The sequence below is a fragment of the Pseudorca crassidens genome, chromosome 1 (genome assembly GCF_039906515.1).
Source record: "Pseudorca crassidens isolate mPseCra1 chromosome 1, mPseCra1.hap1, whole genome shotgun sequence".
Taxonomy (NCBI): Eukaryota; Metazoa; Chordata; class Mammalia; order Artiodactyla; family Delphinidae; genus Pseudorca; species Pseudorca crassidens.
In genome coordinates, this window is record NC_090296.1 from 91,245,500 (window position 1) to 91,262,901 (window position 17,402).

The 17,402-nt window shown below is 41.8% G+C and overlaps 1 long non-coding RNA gene across 1 annotated transcript in view; it reads right to left on the reverse strand.

Moving 5' to 3' along the window:
• Positions 1-17,402, reverse strand: part of LOC137230749 (uncharacterized) — a 139,064-nt gene that overhangs the window by 42,165 nt on the left and 79,497 nt on the right. Inside the window, exon 3 of the long non-coding RNA XR_010946248.1 lies at positions 17,105-17,213. This is a non-coding gene — a long non-coding RNA (uncharacterized lncRNA). The remainder of the gene's footprint in view (positions 1-17,104; positions 17,214-17,402) is intronic.

A 17,402-nucleotide genomic window follows, 5' to 3' on the forward strand; every position in this document is an offset into this window, starting at 1 on the left:
TTATAGGATAAATAATTCTCTCTTAATTTCCTGAAAGCTTTTTTTCCTATTGTGTGAGAATAAAAGCTCCTATTGGGCCTGCAAAGAGTGTCTGTGAAGATCACAGGATGGAATCTTCAAATATTACTAGGATGGAATCTTCAAATATTACTAAGTCAATAAATTAACTTCTTACCTATGGCAGGGATGGAATTGTATAAATTCATGCCAGAATTCACATCAATAGTGTACAAGAATCATATGAGATAATGCATGGGAAAACATTTGATAAAGTATAAAGCCCTCTGTAAATGTAAGATATTACCTTGTTATTATTATTTAATACATATGTTTCCACCAGAAGTGAACAACCACGAGCTCACCAAGAAATGAGACAGGCTTTAACTCTGCCCTAAACCCACTCCATCTGAAAAGGGACTTTTTTTTCATTCATTCATCCTTGAATTATAAGTCAATAAACTAAGACTCTCTCCTGGGCCAGGAAATGGAGGAAAGAGGAAAACATTAGGATGGATCTGCAAACCTAATGCTAGTATCACATGGCAGCTCCCATGTCCTGAAGCTCAGGGGTAGCCAGGTACAATTTAATATGACCAGGGGAGCTATTTCATGGGCTGCAAGAGGCAGTGAGAATGAATGTCGTTCACAGTAGGACAGCATAATAACATCCATGTGTTTGTCTGCATGTACAGAGGCACTCCATATGGCCTACTCTTTCATCTTATTGGATAAGGTGTGCTACCTCTCACTTTCCTCCTGCCTGTCCAGACTTTCTTCCACCCTGCCCCTACTTTCCTTCTCACTACAGTTTCTTCATTATCAATGCCTTGGAGTGGTCCTGGACCCTGTATCCTAGGCACCACTCTCCTGGAACTACAGCAGCTTCTTCCAGCTTCTCTCCCTTTGAAGACCCATGTATACTTCCAGATGTACTTCCTTTCTGGTTCCATCTGGCTGTTATGACAAACATTCCACCCTGGATTTGCCAGTTCCCTTAAACTCAACACACCTTAAACAGAACCATATTTTCTGCCAGGGCTTCTCCACGCCTAGCATTTTCCATCTCAGAGAATGGTACCACCAGCCACCCAGAGAACTAGAGTGACCGAGACAGACCAACACCGATGGCCCTCCAAAGAAGCATTTGTTAAATATGGATCTGACATGTTTACAGGAGTCCGTATGAGCTGCCTGTGGGAAGACTGAGCCCCACTGGTGGCTGTGCTCACTGCTCTCTCCTGTCCTAAGTAACTCAGCTCTGGCCTCACACCTACAAGCTGCAGTTAAGCAGACCCACTCCCTTAGGATGACCAATTCATCCCAATTTACCCAGTAATTCCTTGACTTTACCATTGAAAATCCCATTCTTTGGAACCCCCTGGTCCTGAGCAAATCTGGACAGTTGGTTGCTCTCTCTCTCTCTCTCTCTCTCTCTCTCTCCTTAGAAGGCAGTTTAGAGACCACCTGTGGTTACTTGCTGCACTAGCTTCCTTGGGCAGCTGTAACAAAGCATCAACTGGGTGGCTTCTACAACAGAAATTTATTGTTTTATAGTTCTGGGGACTGGGAGTCTGAAGTCAAGATGTTGGCAGGTTCGGTTCCTTCTGGGGGCTGTGAGAAAGAATCTGCTCCGTATCTCTCCCGTAGCTTCTGGTGGTTTGCTGCAATCTTTGGAATTCTTCAGCTTGTAGAGACAACACCCTGATTCCTGGCTTCATCTTCACGTGGCTTTGTCCCTGTGCATGCGTCTGCGTCCAAATTTTCCCTTTATAGAAGGACACCGCTCATACTGGAATAAAAGCCCACCCTACTCCAGTATGACCTCATCCTAACTTAACTAATTACATCTGCAATGACCCTATTTCCAAATTAGGTCACATTCTGAAGTACTGGGGATTAGGACTTCAACAAATGAATTTTAGGGGGACACAAGTCAACCCACAACACTTGGTGTTGGTTACTTGGGAATCTCAACCTCCCAGGCCCACTTCAACTACCTCAGGTAGTATATGGAGATCATGAACCATCAGCTACAGTCAGGAGTCTCCCTAAGTTAAACTGGGCAATATCATTTTTACTACCTCATTTCATTTTCTGGGTTGTTTTACTGACCTTTCTAGATTGGATCCCAGGCAGCTGACAAGCCAGGCCCCAGGCTTTGCCCAGGAGTCTCCTAGACTCTCCTATGCACTCCTACCATTCTTTGATTTTATCCCTTAAATATCTCTCAAATCAATCTCCACCTCCAGTGTTTTAACTCAGGCTCTCATCACAACAATAGCCTAACTCACTTTCCTCTTTGTTCTGGTCCAGGGGGCCCCCCTTCTAGCTTTCCCTGCACCTTACTTTCTACAATGCACATCCCCACACTTAAAAGCCCCCAATGGCTCTTCACAGAGCAGGTAGAGTTCGAATGCCTTTCCTTCACACCCAGGGGCCTAGGTGACCTGACTCCTGCCTGACTTCTCAGCCTCATTCTCTGCTGCCTTGTCCTCATGCACAGCAAATCCCAGTGACACTCAACTCTGTGGTTCACCAGATCGTGCTACTGTCTCTGGTTCCTGCCTTGGCACATGCTCTTCCCTCTACCCTTGATGCACTTCTCCCCACTGCTGTTGTCTGTGCTCCTGTTTATCCTTTAAACTCTGCTCAAGTATGACTTCTTCTGGGAAGCTTTCCCTGATCCTGCAGAACGATATATGCTGTTCCCACAGAACTTCTCACTGCACTTACCACAAATCAGTACACTTTTTTTTTTTTTTTTTTTTGCGGTACGCATGCCTCTCACTGTTGTGGCCTCTCCTGTTGCGGAGCACAGGCTCCGGACGCGCAGGCTCAGCAGCCATGGCTCACGGGCCCAGCCGCTCCGCGGCATGTGGGATCTTCCCGGACCAGGGCACGAACCCGTGTCCCTTGCATCAGCAGGCGGACTCTCAACCACTGCGCCACCAGGGAAGCCCTCAGTACACTTTTTATCTGTCTCTTCCTCTTGGTCAGAGGACAAGAAGTTCATGAACCATCTAAAACTGTATCAAAAATGCACTTTGTACCTCATCTCCCCTCACTATTAGATGTGTACCTTGGGGCAAATTATTGAACCATTTTAAGCCAAGAGGTTCTCCACTAAAATATACAGATAATGAAAGTATCCACTCATGACGTTGGGGTTAGTACTAGATGAGATAAAGTAGAGAGCTTGACACATTGCCTGGTGCATGGCACTGATTCTCAAAAACTGTTGCTGTTGTCATCATGTTTGTTGTTCTTCTTGTGGTTGATTTCAGTAACACAGCAGTCTCAGATGCGGCACATGGACTCTAGACTTGCACTGCCTGGGAGTAAATTCTGGTTCTCACCACTTATTAGCTGTGTGTCCTTGTGCTTGCATCTCTATTTTATCATCTGTATGTGCAGATAATAATAACTACTTCATAGATATTTGAAGATTAAAATATGCTACTTTTGAAGCATTTGGAACAGAACCTGGCATGTAGTAAGTGCTCAATAAATAATAGCCTCTAATATAATGGGCTTTTATCAGATTCCCAAAGGGTTCCAAGACTGCAGAAGAGATGGAGAATCAATTTTCTAGTCTCTGAACACCTTGAGGGAGGCACTGTGTATTAATCTTTGTATTCCAACCATATACTACAGCACTGCACACACAGTAGATGCTCGATGATTTTTTCAATGAATGGATGAATTGTAAATTGAGCAATAAATGCCAAGTTAAATAACGTCACTTTTCAAGATGTCACAAACAGAGCAGCCTCAACCCTTGAGAACATGGCTGAGAATCAGGAAGTGGGAAAAGTATACGTTCCAAAAACGGTGCATAAAAGCTCCCATACTTTATTCAGAGGAATCATAAAATGTTAGAGCTGGACTGGACTTTAGCAATGATCTATTACAGCTCCCTCATTTTGTGGATGAGGAAAATGAGCTGACTCTCAGATTCGATTTCCTCTCCCTTTATATATAATTCTAAGGTTCGTTATCTGGCTTCCTGGCCAAGGCACATTAAGGAGAGCAAATCTGGAGAGGAAAAAGCAGTGAGAGCTATGTATATCCACGATAAGTATCAAGAAGTGAAAGCTGGGCTGGGGATAGGGAAGCTATATAAAAAGCAGAAAGAAAAACTGAAAAATCACCACAGCCTGCAACACTGGCAGGCGGGTAAAAGTGTTCCCTTCTCAACACACACTCAGGACCTTGACTGTGAGCCAGTCCCAGCCATGGAGAAGATTGCCTGATGCTTCACAAAAGCAAGGTTTGCAAGAAATTTAACGTTATTTAGTTCACACTCATTTCTATTGAGAGCCCCTACCCCACGGAGTGGTTTAGGAATTCAAACTTCAAGGTTTCATAGCACCTCCACTCCTAGCCTCCATAACTCTGAGGTTATGTCAAAGGTTCCAAGAGATTCCAATAATGTTGAAACACTGGTGAGCTGGGCACTGGGTCCCTGAGTCACCTGCACACACAGGTGAGCTCACTGTTGCCCTCAGCACTCTTATTCCTCACCCAGCCTGGGCTCACTGCTGCTTCTCATCCAGTCCTGGAGAGTAAAGATCTTCCTGCAAAGCTCTGCCTGGCTCTTCTTCCTGGAGTCACCACTCAGGCAGTCCTGTCTAGGCTCTGGAGGTCTGCATCTCTGTCTCTCTACCTCTCCCCTCTCCTGCCACTCCCCCCATTCTCTCCAACCCCTCCCCTTCTCTGTGGTTCTTCCCTTCTCCTCCTTCTGCCCCGGGGTGCATTTATTTTTAGTCTGGAGGATTATCCTTCTTCATGCATGTTTCCACACCCCAAGTCCTCTCTCTTTCACCCCCTCTGCGAATCCACTGAATTGTTCTAAGAACCTGGGCCTTTGAAACATAAAAGCCAGACAGATGTACAGTCTGCTTCTACCTTCTGCTCCATCATATTCCTTCTCTGAGACAATGAACCAAAGATAGCTGACCCTGCTTGGATGGCGGAAAGGAAAAAAGAGAAAGGCAGAGAGGGAAAAACATAGGGAATATCTCAAAACGTTATCCCATCACGTATGTAATATGTTCCAGAAATACTGCTGTCCAAATGATATTCAAAACAGAGTTAACAGCCATGAAGGAGAATGAAATTTTGCCATTTGCAGCAACGTGGATGGACTTGGATGGCATTATGCTTAGTGAAATAAGTCAGACAGAGAAACCAAATACTGTATGATCTCACTTGTATGAGAAATCTTAAAAATACAACAAACTAGTGAATATAACAAAAAAGAAGCAGACTCACAGATATAGAGAACAAAACAGTGGTTACCAGTAGGGAGAGGGAAGGGGGGAGGGACGAGGAAGGGGGAGGGGCTTAAGAGGTACAAACTATTAGGTAGAAAATAAGCTACAAAGATATATTGTACCACATGGGGAATATAGCCAATATTTTATAGTAACTATAAATGGAGTATAACCTTTAAAAATTGTGAATCACTCTATTGTACACCTGTAACATATATTATACAGCAACTATACCTCAGTTTAAAAAGGGGAGGATTTAAAAAAGAAAAACAAAACAAACAAAAAAAGAGAGTTGATCTTCAGTTCTCCAGAAAATTCATAGCTGGTCAATATCTCGTTCTCGTGAACGCTAAGTAAATAAATGTCCTGTTACTGGATGCCCATAAGAGCAGTGAGCAGCATTTCCTAAAACCTTTTGGAAAGATCTGGCTGATATTTTGTACTGATGACCAGTTCAAGGTGAAGAAAGGCAGAACTTTTCCACGATGTGTGTGCTGAGGACAGAGATGGGATTGGGTAAGTCACTGCTTACAGGGAGGGAACAAACCAGCAACAACCCCTAGAGCAGGGAGCCTTTATTTTCACCCTCAGCCTGAAGGGTTTTGTAGCCCAAGGCTGAACCTGCCAAAGCTGTCAGGTCCACTGTTCAGTGAGTGACACGGGGAATGCTGAGCACAGAGCTCCAGGGTCAGTGCATGGGCCCCTGGCTTCATGCTGCCCTCTCCCCACCCAGGATGATAACTATTTAGATCTTCAAAGCCATTAAGCACACACCCATTTGGATGCACAAGAAATCAAGAGACAAAGAATTATTTGAGACGTTGGTGTCTCTGGCATTATTTCCAAACAGAACAAGCTGTTACTTGAATTACATCATCTTCTCCTTGTACAGGGAGGAAAAGGCTCAAGCTAGACAAGAAATGGCAGAATTGTTTTCTGAAAAATTGGAAGGCACAGAAACTATGTAATAATAGGTCAAGAAAGGTGCTAAAAGACTCTGGCTGCTAAAACAGTGAGCTCATCAGAAAGGCACGGATTCAGGAATTTCCTGACTCACATTCTGTATACTTGTAAAGTAGTTTCAGTTCGAGAAAGAGTGTTTGGACGTCTCAGAAGTGTTATCATTTTGCTAGACACTATTGGGATCTTAAAATGTAAAATTAAAACTTTTTCATCTATCATAGAAGACTCTTTACAATATAGCCACTGTCTAAGGAGCTTCGAACCACATCTCCAGGTGTCCCTCCGTATAGCCTACATTCCAGGCTTAGAAGTATTTTTGCAGCTCTTTTTTTCTTTTTTTTTTTTTTTTTTGGCTTCGTTGGGTTTTCGTTGCTGCCTGAGGGCTTTCTCTAGTTGCGGGGAGCAGGGACTACTCTTCGTTGAAAGGCGTGGGCTTCTTTTTGCAGTGGCTTCTCTTGTTGCGGAGCATGGGCCCTAGAGCACGGGGGCTTCAGTAGTTGTGGTGCACAGGCTTAGTTGCTCCGCAGCATGTTGGATCTTCCCAGACCAGGGATCGAACCCGTGTCCCCTGCATTGGCAGGTGGATTCTTAACCACTGCACCACCAGGAAAGTCCTGTATTTTTGCAGTTCTTAATCTAATCATTTTTATTTTCACTGTTTTATGTCCTGCTGTTTCTGCTCACCCTCCAGTCCACTGGACAAATGTCTATTTCTCCTCCAAGCCACAGATCAAGTGTTAGCATCATTGCAAAGCCTTTGCAAAACAGCTCTCACCTCCCAGAGATTTGGTTCCTCTGCCTCTGGGTTCCCATTTCTTCTTAGAGAGATGTCTGCAGTAGCTAGCATAGCAGAATTAAAAGGGAAAATGGACTTGGAGTTCCTGTTCTTGCATTTAGCTGTATAATCTTCAGGGAGTTACCTAACCTCTCTCTATGCTTCAGTTGCCTCATCTTTAAATTGTGAATAATGGCTCCTTCGTTTAAATGATATAAGAATGGGTTTTGCACAGTGCCTATTACACATGGGTGTTCCACCAAAATATTACTTACTATGTTACAATTAGTGGGTTTCTACTTTTCGTCTGTGCAAGTCTCAGTTTCCAGGGCTGCCATATTTGTTTTGTATTCTTTTTTTTTTTTTTTGTGGTACGTGGGCCTCTCACTGCTGTGGCCTCTCCCATTGCAGAGCAAAGGCTCTGGACGCGCAGGCTCAGCAGCCATGGCTCACGGGCCTAGCCGCTCCACGGCATGTGGGATCTTCCCGGACCGGGGCACGAACCCGTGTCCCCTGCATCGGCAGGCGGACTCTCAACCACTGCACCACCAGGGAATCCCTGTTTTGTATTCTTAATTCACAGTGCCGACACACAGTAGACACTCAATAAACAACTTTAATGAAACCATTTATTAGCTAATTAATCGATGGAGAGATGAATGGGCTCTGTTTCTAAGGGGCCATAATCTCTAGAAGATGAGGCAGGAATAAGTAATCAGCATGCTGAGACAGTAGGTCCTGAATGCCAATAGGACTGAGTTCAGCACATGGGCCATGGGAGCCCAGAGTCAGGAAATGCAAGACAAGCTATGGAGCTCAGAGACGGCACCTGAGGAGGTCCCAATGGCACCCGAAGAAAGGACACAATTTTAAGTAGACAAGCAGGTAAAGCCTTCTAGGCCCACTATACAGGAGGGCTCAGAGCTCTCTCAGGATGAGGGAGACCAGAGCATATTTGAAGGCTTTGGAAGGAAAGATGTACTGGGGAGGAGGATTTGAAGATCTTGGCAATAAGCTGTGAATGGAGGAGAGCAAAACCTGAGAGAAAAGAACCTCTTAGAAAGAGGTGGGGGGGGAGGGACTTCCCTGGTGGTGCAGTGGTTAAGAATCCGCCTGCCAATGCAGGGGACACAGGTTCAATCCCTGGTCCGGGAAGTCCAGGAAGATCCCACATGCCATGGAACAACTAAGCCTGTGTGCCACAACTACTAAGCCTGCACTCTAGAGCCCATGCACTGTAATTACTGAGCCCACATGCCACACCTACTGAAGCCCGCACACTCTATGGCCCATGTGCTACAACTACTGAGCCCACATGCTGCAACTACTGAAGCCCAGAACCCGTGCTCTGCAACAAAAGAAGCCACCGCAATGAGAAGCCCGCATGCCACAACGAAGTGTAGTCCCTGCTTGCCTCAACTAAAGAAAACCCATGCGCAGCAACGAAGACCCAAGGCAGCCAAAAGAATAAATAAATAAATAAATAATTTAAAACAACAACAACAACAAAAAAGAAAGAGGTGGGGCCAAGAACACTGCAGGGGGGCCTGCCTCCTCTGATAGGTAAATGCTATTTTCTGAGTCTGAAATAAGGGGGAGAGAATGGCTTTGGAGACCCCAAAAAACATAATATGCACAACTGAATACCAAGTGTTATGGACTGAATGTGCCTCCCCAAAATTCATATGTTGAAGCTCTAACCCCCAAAGAGATAGTATTTGGAAACAAGGTCTTTGGGAGGTAATTACGATTAGATGAGGTCATGAGGGTGGGGCCCTGGTCTGATAGGATTAGTACCCTTCTAAGAATAGACTACAGAGAGCTTGCCCCCTCTCCCTATGCATGCACAAAAAATAGGTCATGTGAGCACACAGTGAGAAGACGGCCATCTGCAAGCCAGAAAAAGAGTCCTCACCAGAATCCAACTATGCCAAGACTCTTACCTCAGACTTCTCACCTCCAGATCTGTGAGGAAATTAATTTCTATTGTTTAAACAAACAAACAAAAAACATAATATAAAAGGAGAAAATGTGGACTTTCTCAGTGATGTAGGAAGCAAAATTGTCTCCTGAGAGAGAGGGGATGGGAATATAAAGAAGTGATCCAGCAAAGTGGTCAAGAAAAAGACTCTAGACCACCCATTGTCAAATTCTGGCACCATCACTGACCCCCTGGATGGTCCTAGGAAAGTTCCTTAAACTCCTTGTGCCTCAGTTTTCTCATCTGTAAAATGGGAAATATAATAATACCTACCTCTTTTATAGAGTTACTAGGAGTATTCAATGACTTAATAATTGTTAAACACTTATAGAATAGCCCGAAATAGAATAAGTACTATAGTAGTATTTGCTGTTACTATTGTTTTTATTATTGTTACTGTTGATGTTGTTATTATTATTATCAGAGAAGAAGGAACTTTGTGGATTTTCGAACACGTTTCGACCAGCCATTACAGGAAGTGGTCAGGAAAATCAACAGGATATTGATATTGTGTAGCACATGAGTTGCAGTGGGCATAGCCAGTGTGGTCCTGTGTCCTTCTTCAGCAAGCAGGGAATAGAAGCAAGGAGCAGAGAAAGTAGGAATTTACCCCTGAAGGTGGGAGGCAAAGCAAACTGACAGAATAGAAAGTTAAGATGACAAGATTCTAGATTAGTGATGAGGACAAGATTAAAGATGTCAAATATGGAGGCCCAGCCAGGCAAGGAATCAAGGGAAGCTAGGCAGGGGCTAATGGACAAATTATGGGCCCAGAGAGTAACCTTTATCCACTTATTAAGGCTAGAGTTAATGGTTTTCAAGCTATAGTATAAGTCATTCTCTACTGAGTGTCTATTAAATTTGGCAGTGAGAACCAAAAGGTTATTTGGCCTGCAGTAGGTGTGAGATAGTCTGAGTAAAAGAACATCTCTAGAAATATGACATAGTTATTCCAGACTTCCTTCTCATCTGCGCTCTGTCCCCTCCTTCTCAGCACTACCCTGGACACAGATAAACACTGAAAGAAAGACAAGAGCATTCAGGGGAGTGGAAAACCCAGAAATGCAGAAGGACAAATTCAGTCCCTGAGGGGGCAGAGAGAGGAGCCAATCAGGAGCCTCTGTTGGGAGGGAGGGGACATCAGGTTGGAGGTTTCACTCACTGTCACCTCAGTTCCATTTGGCTGTTTTTTTTGAAGTATCTTTTTTTTAAGATTTATTATTTATTTATTTATATTTGCCTGCAACACGTGGGATCTTAGTTCCCTGACCAGGGATCGAACCCGCGTCCCCTGCATTGTAAGGCAGATTCTTTACCACTGGACCACCAGGGAAGTCCCCATTCGGCTGTTTTTTTTAATTGTCAATTTCTTACATGAAAATAGTATTTTCTTATCATTTTATTTTGCATTTCTTTGATCGCTAGTGAAATTGAATATTTGTTCATATGTGCATTATCTTCATTTTTAATCATTTTCAAACGGAGGTCTTAGAGATCTTTATATTGATTTGGAAAAGCTCTTTATACATTTATGATATCAGACTCTTGCCATATTTATTATAACTTCCCCCAATTTGACATTTATCATTAATAGTGTTTATAATCGGTTCTGACAAACTGAATTCTTAAATTATTATGTAATCAAATCTACTTTTTTTCCTTCATATTTTCTTCCATTGCTTTAGAGGCCTTTCTGGCCTGGAATAAGTAAACATTTATTTATATCCTTCTTGCGTTTTAAGGATTTGTGTTTTTTTCTTTTTACATTTAAGTATTACACTAAAGTGGGAATTATTTTGGTTTTTGGTTTATGGAGTTACTAAGGGAGAATTATATTATTTTCCAAATATCTAAATAATTCTGAATAATCCTTTTTTTTTTTTTTTTTTTGTCTTGTGTATGTGACACTACCTTTTAACTAAAGACTTCAGGAAACAAGATATCTTTGAGATACCTTCAAAAGACCTAACATGCAATTTCAGGTTCTGAAATTGTGGTGGGTGAAATAGTGGTGGGTTAGATTTCATGTTTTGAAGGGTATGGAAGGAAGGATCAGGGAAAATTTCTCAGCGTCTCTCAGATCATCCCAGGGAAGCTCTAAATAAGGTTCCTGAGGTTGGACAATCACTTCATCATTATTGCATTTAAGATCAAGCAACATGAAGGAGAATGAGGCATGAGCTGTGATATCTTAAAGTAAGAACTCTATAGAGAGGGTCTAGAGGATGCTGGTTTAGGAAAGCACGTGTGGATCCTGAATAAATACATAATAAATAGACAAATATATCCTGCGTCCATAAGAGTGTAAGCTCTCCAAAAAAAGAAATTTCCTCTTCTATTTCCACCCTCCAGCTCCTCTTACCTAGTCCTCTGTCCCCCCGGTTTGCCCTCTTGACTAGTGGAGGGATCAGGAAACTGGTATCCAAACCTGAACACTACTCCTTGGCTCCAGACCCAACTGCCTCAATCTCTTGTTTCAATTCCTTACACTTTCTTTGTTCCTTTGAGTCCAGTTCCCGATACCCTCCCTCCATCTGGAAGAAGGAGGTGCATTTACAAGTGTTTTTCTTTCGAGGAATAGCCTCCAAGGCTCAGATGAGAGAGTGGGCAGAGGAAAGAACAGCTAAGCCCATGGGTCAAGTAGCCAGGATGTGGCTGCAGGATGAAAGCCCAGCTCTGACCTCATCGGGGCAAGATGGCCACTGCTGGTCTTGTGGCTGCCAGCAGAGAACAAAGCAGAGGGAAAGCTGGCTTCTCCCCAGTCATTTCCCTGGGTGGCAGTTGTGATTTCTCAGACATCAGTGCTCTGAGGTAGCTGTTGAAAGCATTGCCTTTCACAGTGATGTAACTAGGCTTGGGGTATGATAGAAAGGTTTGGGGTGGAAGGAAGGAAAAAGGAATGACCCAAAGCCAGAGCTGGACCCCTGAAGCGGAAGTCCTTACTTGCTGCCTAGGAGGGAGCCCATGTGTGCAGAAACTTGGCTGCATCTCCAAGCCAGGGGCCTGCCCTGCCCTACCTCACCCCCACAGAGTGATTGGTACTCACTCTCTCAGGGAAACAGAGAACCAGGCACGTCTGACCAGAGTTGCCATCCAGACCAGGATCAGCAAAGAAGGGTGGGAGACAGAGCCCCACATCGCGTTCTGTCACAGGCCAGAAGATTCTGAAGACGGAGGCTGGGTGTGCGTGATGGACGCACCACAGACAGAAGAGCACCTCTTCCAGCGCCTATGCAGGGTTTTCACCTGTGCTTTCAGGTGCACTTTATTTCCCAGCTTCAGCATGTGTTTCTCCTTGGAGTGATACCACACTCTTACTTGGGTGGAGAACAGGACTGAAATGAGGCCAGCCAAGGAGCCATAAGAAATGTCCTCCCCTCCATCCTCTCTTATTTGGCAGCTTGAAAGTGGGGCTGCAACTGAGGGCAGAGTTCCCATGGCAACAAGTTCCCATGGCAACAGGTCCAGTCCAACAGAAGGGGCAGGCTCCAGAGCTTCGGAGTACATTTGGGAGGGAATCAGAAAGACTTCCATTGATCCTATCCAGGTTTTTTTAAGTTATGTTTCTCTTCAGTTAAGCCAATAGAATGGCCTTCTATATTCACTATGATCATCCTGAAAATTTTAGAATTAGTTCATCAAATAAAAAGAACTTTAAAAAAAACATTTTACTTGTGTGAGACTCTCTGTATAATATACAAAAATATGTAAGATTCAAACTCTAAATTCAAGGAGTTTTTGTAGCAGAGGAACCAGGATGTTAAGTTTTAAAGAGCTGAATATAAGTTCTAAATGATGATGGAAGACAGCAATAGAAAAACGGTAATAAAGCAGCAAATGATTAATTGTCGATGCATAGTAGAAACAACAATCTACTGAGGGATTCGTGTTAGCGAAGTTTTGGAAGGCTTTACAAAGTCTGCAGGATTTGAGCTGAGCTCAAGATGGGTAGGACTTGCCTGGCTAGAAAGAATGGAAGAGAAGGGGCAGTCCAGGAGAGAGCTAATGCATAGAGCAGAAAGTAGAAGTGGTCAGGGAACAATGAATAAACGCCTCTGGCTGAAGTCTGGGGTACACGTAGGGCCTATGTGGGAGATGAGTTTATTGTAATAGCTCCATTCTGAAGGGACAGATGCAGAATGAAACCCATTTGATAGCAGGAAGGGGTGTGAGCATGGAAACTAGAGTGAGGGTGATCAGGACCATTAGGGAGAAGCATATGGGCACTGAGTCCCCAAGGGATGGGGCACCAAATGAGTCAGTGAGCGCTGAAGATAAACGTATGCAATTTTGTAGCTTTGCTGCAGACCACTCCTGGGGATGAGAATCCAGTAACTCATTCATTCCAGAGCAGTTAAGGAATTGCTTAACTGTCTTGGAAGCCTAATTGGTTCTTAGTGAAGCCTAAATGCTGCCTTTAATGATACTACAAACACAAAACATGTGACTTGTCTACAAAGAAGCACAGAAAATATCCTGGCTGGTAATAAGATCATATGTAAGAGGGCATGTGCACATACATGTTCCATGGATGCAGGAGCGATCTCAACTTCCAAATGTATGTGCATACATAATACTGAGCTCCAACAGCAACTTAAAACCACTGTTTGTTGGTTAAGCACCTTCATACATTTTTTTCAGAAGCCGTTTCAAGCATCTTAAAATGCATGAATCCACAGAAGTTTCAAAACTCAAACCACTTTTTTTCTCCAGTGAGAGATGTGGCATGCCTGAGCCTGCTTTGTCTCCTTACCAACAGTAGAAAGGAATATCAAGGTGAATCCTGTCCATCTTTCATGGCCACGAAAACTTCTCCCATGCTCTGGCCCACACTGATCTTTCCAATTTTCCATATATTTGGATACTTAATGATATCTAGTTTTTCCTGATCTCTGCCTCTAATATGTATGACTTTTCTGTAAGGATCTTGTCACCCGTAGCATCAGCATCACTTAGGGGGGTATTAGAAATGCACAATGTCTTCCTTGGAAAGGTCTTTGTGTACTTTTGCCCAAGATTCATTTCCTCTTCCTGTTCCACTGCTCCAGTGCTCTGATCTGCCCACTGCAGTGTTCCAGCCTTAACTCTCCTCCATACCCATGGACGCTCCAGTTCCTAACCTATGCCCTATATTCCCCTCTGGCTTTCAATGGCCCTGTTCCCCTGACCAAACTCCAAATGACCACATTTTCATGGTGCTCCTGGTTGGTAGTGGACTTGAATCCTCTTGATTCCAAGTGTTCTGATGGTTTACCAAGTCTGGATTTCTGTAGGTAACCTAATTAACAGAGGTGGTGTGTTTTTCCTCCTCAAAGACCTGGATATCTAATTAATGACAACTCCAAACAGAGAAGTAATTTCAATAAACAAGTGCTATAATGCTAAATTAAAAGAAAAGCAGAATCCCAGGCTTCACCCCAGACAAACTGAATCAGAAATTGTCATTTAACAACACCCTGGGAGATCTGTGTGCACATTAATGTTTGAGAGGCATTTCTCTAGGAGACAGGGACCTCATTCTGTATTTCATTTGTATTCCCATCCCTCCATAATTACATGGAATCATGGCAGCCATGAAATAGATTGAACATATTCTTATTGAATTTAGTTGAAACAGTCCTCAGTGGCCAACCACTCTTACAAAGGAAAAGGTGCCCTCACCAATCTATCTGATTCAAACAACCACCCACGGAGACAGGCAAAACAATTTTTCATTCCTTTTTATAAATAAGGAAATGGAGGCTAAGAAGGGCTTCAGAATTTCTTAAGGTCAAACAACTGAAATTTAGGAAATACCAAGGACTTTCAAAGGAAACTGAGTAAAGTTTAATCTTAATTTCAAATTTTTAATCTCCTTTGCATGATACTCACACTCAAAAGAATGCTGAAGAGATGGTGTGGAATCGCCTAATACACCTTTCGTAGACAAACTCCTGGGCCCTGGACTAGGCACACAAACACTCATGGCATATCCAAATTATTTTTGGTCAAGCATGGACTCGAAAAACTTATAAACTTTGTTGGTGTTTCTAACTGCCTTGCCCCAGAATAATCTTACCTAAAAAGTAAAACATCTTTTGTTCAAGACATTGTTTAGGAAGGAAAAGGAAAACCTAATATTTTTCTCATTTTATTTTTTTCCAGGATGAATGGAGACTATTTTCAAAACAAGGATGTCTTTTTTTTAACCTACTTTTTAAAACATAGCACTAGAAATGCTGGTGATATTTGAGAAAAATACAATAAATTTTCTCAAAATGTTGATAATAATTTTTTGGAAAAAATAAACATAACAATGAAATATATTCTTTTAGGCCCATTACAAACAGCTAGAAACAAAATAAAAAAAGATTATATTACAACCGAAACCATTAAATGCATCTTTATTTAATTCAAGACATAAATGATTTAATTATTCAAATAAAAATTAAAACTCACAGTGGGAGAAATAAAAGATGAGAGGAATAATTGGAGATATATATACTGTTCCTTACTGGAAAGACCAAATACAGTAGTAATAACAATTAAGTCCTAAGCAAATATTTATAGATTTTATGCAAAACTAAGATCCCAAATGAATACTTTATAAACTCTGACAAACTCACAGTGTAATTCATCTAGCAGAATAAACTATCAAGAATATTGAAGTGTTCTTTTAAAAAGAATAATTACAATGGCTTGCTATACCAGATTTTAAAACATGATTTATAGCAACAATTATCAAAACAATCAGTTATTGGCTTAAAAATAAGAAAAGCTAACCAGTGTTTAGAATCTCAGAACAGTGATTCTAAACTAAGTACTTAATATCCAAATAACCAAAGCAACAGCCATACTACACTAATAACTTATATTGAATTTATTGTCAACTAAGACTTCAAATCTTTTGCACATATTGTATTATCTACCCAAGTTTTTTCCCATTCTCTATTTTGTTAAAGAATAACTTTCAGAATAAGATAAAATCATGATTCTCATATAAATATAAAATGAACACATGTTAAAGATTTTATTTAACTCATTATCTAATGAGGGAACCAAGCAGATGTCACTTTTCATTCAAAGGAGAATCCAAAGAACAGACACATTTATAGATTAGAAATATTGAAATTAAAAAATTTGCAAATAGATACAAAACTGGCAAATCCACAGTGTCAACTGAAATTCTACTAGACGAAATTTATTTGTAAGTCTATAGACAAGAATTATTTCAAACTGCTATAGGTTATCTACAATCCACATAACTAAAATAGCTCAAAGGCAATGAAAGATGCAGAATCTGCATAGAATCAGAATTCCATAATTCTGAATAGTGCGTCCTAAATAATGCACAGTTTGCCATCGAAGCACAATTTTTTTCTCTACCATTTGCAGTTGTTTCTTTTCTGTACCCAGCTTAACCGTTTTGCATTTATGTTTATTAGATCCCGCATGGATAGATTCAGCCAATCATAATCCCCATCCCTCCAAGCTTTACGTGTGGGCGTCTTTGATCAGGATGTTATCAATACTATTGTCCAAGCCATTGATTTTTTTTGTAAACAAGTTGAACATAACATAAAATCAAAGCACAGATATCTCAACCATAGAGATGACAAATTTTTCTTTAAACTGAAAAAGTAGAGGTGATTATCTGAGATAATGTAGAGAAGCATCATCTTTTCAAACAGCAAAAACAGATAACAAACAGAGAACAGAAAGAAGCAGGCTGAGTAAAATAAATGTGCTCTTTCATCTATGTAACAAGTGCTTTTTTTGAGGACGACTGGGTACTAGGCACTGTGCTAGGTGCTGAGGGCACCACAACAGATGAAGACAAACCCCTGTACCATGGAGATTACAGTCTGGGGTGGAGTGGGGGAAACAGACATTAAACAAACAATTTACACTTTGGAATAATGGTAAGTGCTGTGTTTAATGTGGTAAGTGAAATCAAGAACTATAGGCTGTGAAGTGTAATAGTACATATGAACGTATTAATCATCATCGTTTGTTTCAATCTCGCAGATACTAGGTCTCTATCTTTTATTTTCTCTGTCTTTGGGAGAATGTAAGGATGTTGAAGTGGACACAAAAAGAGTCAAGAGTTGAGAGAGAACTGCTACTCACCAGTGGCTTGCTTGATCTTCTCCTCTTTCAGGACAATAAATAGTACCAAGCGTTTCCTTTAGGTAGGACGGACATGCATGATGAAGACAAAGCCTTAGCCATTCAGATTCTATGATAACCAAATATGTAAAACACTGTTACTACAAGCCAGATATTAGGATATAAAACAGCTTTATTATACTGCAATGGAAATTTACTTTTTCTATGCAAATAGAGCTAACTCTGCATATGCATGTAACAAATGGTGAAAATATTACCATAATTTTATGGAGAAGTTAAAGTTTAACTTACAACTAGT